We start from the raw sequence: 6000 nt of genomic DNA on the forward strand, positions 1-6000 counted from the left end.
TCCTAGAGAATCATACTTTGAAGGCTAGTGGGATTTGACTGCAGGACTTCGACAGGACTGGGGGAAACAGAGACTTCACTCTTGGAGGGCACACACAAAGTAGTGTGTGCATTGGGACCCAGGGGAAGGAGCAGTGACCCCAGGGAGACTGAACCAGACTTACCTGCTAGTGTTGGAGGGTCTCCTGCAGAGGCAGTGGGTGGCTGTGGTTCACTGTGGGGACAAGGACACTGGCAGCAGAAGTTCTGGGAAGTACTCCTTGGCATGAGTCCTCCCAGAGTCTGTCATTAGCCCCACCAAAGAGCCCAGGTAGGCTAGAGTGTTGGGTTGCCTCAGACCAAACAACCAACAGGGAGGAAACCCAGCCCCACCCATCAGCAGTCAAGTGGATTAAAGTTTCACTGAGCTCTGCCAACCAGAGCAACACCCAGCTCTACCCACCAGCAGTCCCTCCCATCAGGAAGCTTGCTTAAGTCACTTAGATAGCCTCATCAACCAGAGGGCAGACAGCAGAAGCAAGAAGAAATACTAGCGAATAGAATCCAACAACACATTAAAAGGATCATACACCATGATCAAGTGGGATTTATCCCACGGTTGCAAGGATTCTTCAATATATGCAAATCAATCAATGTGATTAACATCAATAACCATATTAACAAATTGAAGAATAAAAACCATATGATCATCTCAATAGATGCAGAAAAAGCTTTTGACAAAATTCAACACCGATTTATGATAAAAACTCTCCAGAAAGTGGGCCTAGAGGGAACCTACCTCAACATAATAAAGGCCATATATGACAAACCCACAGCAAACATCATTCTCAATGGTGAAAAACTGAAAGCATTTCCTCTAAGATCAGGAACAAGACAAGGATGTCCACTCTCACCACTATTATTCAACATAGTTTTGGAAGTCCTAGCCACGGCAATCAGAGAAGAAAAAGAAATAAAAGGAATACAAATTGGAAAAGAAATGTAAAACTGTCACTGTTTGCAGATGACATAATACTATACATAGAGAATCCTACAAATGCCACCAGAAAACTACTAGAGCTAATCAATGAATCTGGCAAAGTTGCAGGATACAAAATTAATGCACAGAAATCTCTTGCATTCCTAAACATTAATGATGAAAAAATCTGAAAGAGAAATTAAGGAAACACTCCCACTTACCACTGCAACAAAAAGAATAAAATACGTAGGAATAAAACTACCTAGGGAGACAAAAGACCTGTATGCAGAAAACTATAAGACACTGATGAAGGAAATTAAAGATGATACCAACAGATGGAGAGATATACCATGTTCTTGGATTGGAAGAATCAATATTGTGAAAATGACTATACTACCCAAAGCAATCTACAGATTCAATGCAATCCCTATCAAATTACCAATGGCATTTTTTACAGAACTAGAACAAAAAATCTTAAAATTTTTTTCAAGACACAAAAGACCCCAAATAGCCAAAGCAGTCTTGAGGGAAAAAAACAAAGCTGGAGGAATCAGACTCCCTGACTTCAGACTCTAGTACAAAGCTACAGTAATCAAGACAATATGGTACTGGCACAGAAACAGAAAGATAGATCAATGGAACAGGAGAGAAAGCCCAGAGATAAACCCACGTACCTATGGTCACCTTATCTTTGATAAAGGAGGCAAGAATATACAATGGATAAAAGACAGCCTCTTCAATAAGTGGTGCTGGGAAAACTGGACAGCTACATGTAAAAGAATGAAATTAGAACATTCCCTAACACCATACACAAAAGTAAACTCAAAATGGATTAGAGACCTAAATGTAAGACCAGACACTATAAAACTCTTAGAGGAAAACATAGGAAGAACACTCTTTGACATAAATCACAGCAAGATCTTTTTTGATCCACCTCCTAGGGTAATGGAAATAAAAACAAAAATAAACAAATGGGAACTAATGAAACTTAAAAGCTTTTGCACAGCAAAGGAAACCATAAACAAGACAAAAAGACAACCCTCAGAATGGGAGAAAATATTTGCAAACGAATCAATGGACAAAGGATTAATTTCCAAAATATATAAACAGCTCATGCAGCTCAATTTTTTTTTTTTTTTTTTTTTTGTGGTACGCGGGCCTCTCACTGCTGTGGCTTCTCCTGTTGCGGAGCACAGGCTCCGGACGCACAGGATCAGCGGCCATGGCTCATGGGCCCAGCCGCTCCGTGGCATGTGGGATCTTCCCGGACCAGGGCACGAACCCATGTTCCCTGCATCGGCAGGCGGACTCTCAACCACTGCGCCACCAGGGAAGCCCATGCAGCTCAAAATTAAAGAAACAAACAACCCAATCCAAAAATGGGCAGAAGACCTAAATAGACATTTCTCCAAAGAAGACATACAGATGGCCAAGAAGCACATGAAAAGCTGCTCAACATCACTAACTATTAGAGAAATGCAAATCAAAACTACAATGAGTTATTACCTCACACTGGTTAGAATGGGCATCATCAGAAAATCTACAAACAACAAATGCTGGAGAGGGTGTGGAGAAAAGGGAACCCTCTTGCACTGCTGGTGGGAATGTAAATTGATACAGCCACTACGGAGAACAGTATGGAGGTTCCTTAAAAAAGTAAAAATAGAATTACCATATGATCCAGCAATCCCACTACTGGGCATATACCCAGAGAAAACCATAATTCAAAAAGACACATGCACACCAATGTTCATAGCAGCACTATTTACAATAGCCAGGTCATGGAAGCAACCTAAATGCCCATCAACAGATGAATGGATAAAGAACAGGTAGTACATATATAGAATGGAATATTACTCAGCCATAAAAAGGAACGAAATTGGGTCATTTGTTGAGACGTGGATGGATCTAGAGACTGTCATACAGAGTGAAGTAAGTCAGAAAGAGAAAAACAAACATCGTATATTAACACATGTATGTGGAACCTAGAAAAATGGTACAGATGAACGAGTTTGCAGGGCAGAAGCTGTGACACAGATGTAGAGAACAAACGTATGGACACCAAGGGGGGAAAGCAGTTGGGGGGTGGGATGGTGGTGTTATGAATTGGGTGATTGGAAATGACATGTATACACTGATGTGTATAAAATGGATGACTAATAAGAATCTTCTGTATTAAAAAATAAAATTCAAAAATTAAAGAAAACATAGGAGAAAATTTTTGAGATCTTAGGTTAGGCAAAGATTTTATAGAACATATATAAAAAGCAGAACCCCTAAAAACTGGGTAATTGAATTTAACTCCCTGCTCTTTGAAAGACACTGAAAATAAAATAAAAAGACAAACCACAGACCAGAAAGAAAATGTTTGTAAACACATATCTGATGGGAGACTGTATCAATAATACATAAAGAACTTAAACATACTCATTAAAATATTTGAACAGATGCACCAAAAAGAAATGATTTGGAGAGCAAACACATAGAAAGGCGCTTTCTTTCCATCAGTTTTCATCAGAAAAACTCACATTAAAATCACCATGAGATACTAATACACAGCTACTAGGAGAGCTAAAATTAAGCAACAACAAGAAGAAAAATTGGCAACATTAAATGCTTGAGTGTGCAGAGCTGGATCCCTTCTACGTTGTTGATGGGGTGCAATGGTGCAGTCTCTTTGAATAGTCTTAGATATTTACGCAACAGAAATGTAAAAAATACCCACACAGAGATTTGAACATGAATGTTTATAACAGCTTCATTCATTATAGCCACATACTGGAAACAACCCAACTATCCATCAATTTATAAAGAGATATATAAATTGGGACATATTGATCTAAAGAAATAAGGGCTGAGCAATAAAATGGAGTGAACTACTGATGAATAACAGGGTTAATTTCAGAAGTGTTTTGGTATGTGGAAAAAGCCAGGTCATTTATAAAACGTTCTAAAAAGGCAAAACTGTAAATACAGAGATCAGTAGCTGCCAGAGCCTGGAGGTGAGGGATTGACTCTAAAGGAGCAGGAGTTAATTGTTTTTTTAAATTAATCCCTATTGGAGTGTAGTTGATTTATAATGTTGTGTTAGTTTCTGCTGTACAGCAAAGTGAATCAGTTATCCATATACATATATCCACTCTTTTTTGAAGGAGTTAATTTTTGAAGTTATAGAAAGGTTTTCTATCTCAGGTGGGGTGGTGATTATCCTTTATATTTGTTACAGCTCACCAAGTTTCACACTAAAGGTGGGTGAATTGTGCTGTTTGTGAATCGAATTTCATTAAAAGTGACTTAAAATTTCATCATAGCAAAATGTATAACCATACTTTTAGAGACATTCAGGAAATTATCAAATGCATTTTCTTGAGCTAGGAAAAGTGTTTCAAATTGTTTCACTAATTTTCTTCTTCTTCTTCTTAGAAATTTTCCATTTCCATTATCCTCTCCTTTTAGATAACTTAGGTTTGGGTCTTTTCACTGACCAGAAAATAAAAAATAATCTGTTCCGTGTTAGGCTTCTGTGGGTCTCCACACCTGCGAGAACTCAGCCAGCGCCTCCAATCTTCTCCCCACTGGAGGCCACGTTTGATGCCTCTTTCCAACCTCAGCGGGTGTGAGCCGAGGGTCCACGGTGGAGGGCTGCCAAGTCCTAATAGTGACTTCCCACAAAGGTAGCCTTTGAGGTCTGTGGTTGCCATGGCTACTGGCACGACCAAATTTGAGTACACCACTGCTTTAAAACAGTCAAAGAATTTTAAAATAGGGTTGATCTATTAGATTGAGACATGGATTATAAGCCATCTTGACATAAGAGAAGGTGACATTTTCTCTGTGATACAAATTTTAGAGATAGAATAAATAAGTTTAAACATACTACAGTTTTCTTTTTTTTTTTTAATAGTCTATCATTTACTTGAGGAGAAAATGAGGAAACCTGGACCAGTAATAAAACATTGACATTGATTGGCTCATAGAAACCCAAAGGGTCAAAATGGTCACCCCATTAAAGTGGGGTCTTAAAGGGGTCAGGGGCGTCTTGACTCAAATGTGGCTCACAGTGATCACATCTCCAGTACCCACATGTATATTTGGGGCTGATATATTTAGCAGTTGCAATAACCTCATTTTGGTTTCCAGTCCTGTGGGTAAGACCCGTCAGTGTAAGGAAGCCCTGAAATTGCACCCAAGTCGAGGTAGTAAATGAAAACCAATTATTACATCCTAAGTGAGAGAGTGGAAATTAGTGTCACCATTAAAATTGTGGGATGCAGAGGTGGTGGTCACCATCACATCACTGGTGTTTAATTCACCAGTCTGATCTCTGCAAAAACCAGAGGAAGCCCAGAGAATGACTATAGAAGGTTATACCTTCTAGAAGTCACCGGCCTCACTGAATGCTGGAATGGACTATTAAAGGCAAACTTACATGGCCAGGCAATACTCTGAATAGATGTGGTTCTGTACTTCAGGGTGCTATATTTGTAATATGTCAAAGGTTTCGCTATGGTGATTTTTGCTCAATAAAAAAAACATGGGTTTGGGAAAAAAATGACTAACAAAAATGTTAACAAAAGAATTCATAATTGCCTTTCAAAGTAGTATATGTTTGAAAAGATCTAGAAAAATTAGTCTGCTGATAAAAGAGTAAGAATTGAAAATATTAAAAAGGAGCTATGAAAGTAAGTGATTTTTTTTTGGTACTGCCTTTTAACAAGAAAATTACAGGAAATGTGCAATTAAGAAATAACATCTTTACATAAGGCCATGAGGGGAAAAGAGAATACATTGAATGTGACTCAGTCAGAGGGAAGTGGCATCACTGTAACAATACAAAAGGAGTTTGTAATGAGCCTACTGATGTATTTAGAGTTAACTGATAAAGTGGTTGCCTCCCCTGAATGATTGTAATAGCCTCTTACAAGTCTCCCAACTTACACTCCTGTGTCCTCCAGTCTAGTTGCAACATGGCAACCACAGTGTCCTCTTAAAACCTTATGTCAGATCATACCCCTTCTGTGCTCAAAGCTCTTCAATGATGCC

The sequence above is a fragment of the Lagenorhynchus albirostris genome, chromosome 8 (genome assembly GCF_949774975.1).
Source record: "Lagenorhynchus albirostris chromosome 8, mLagAlb1.1, whole genome shotgun sequence".
Lineage (NCBI taxonomy): Eukaryota > Metazoa > Chordata > Mammalia > Artiodactyla > Delphinidae > Lagenorhynchus > Lagenorhynchus albirostris.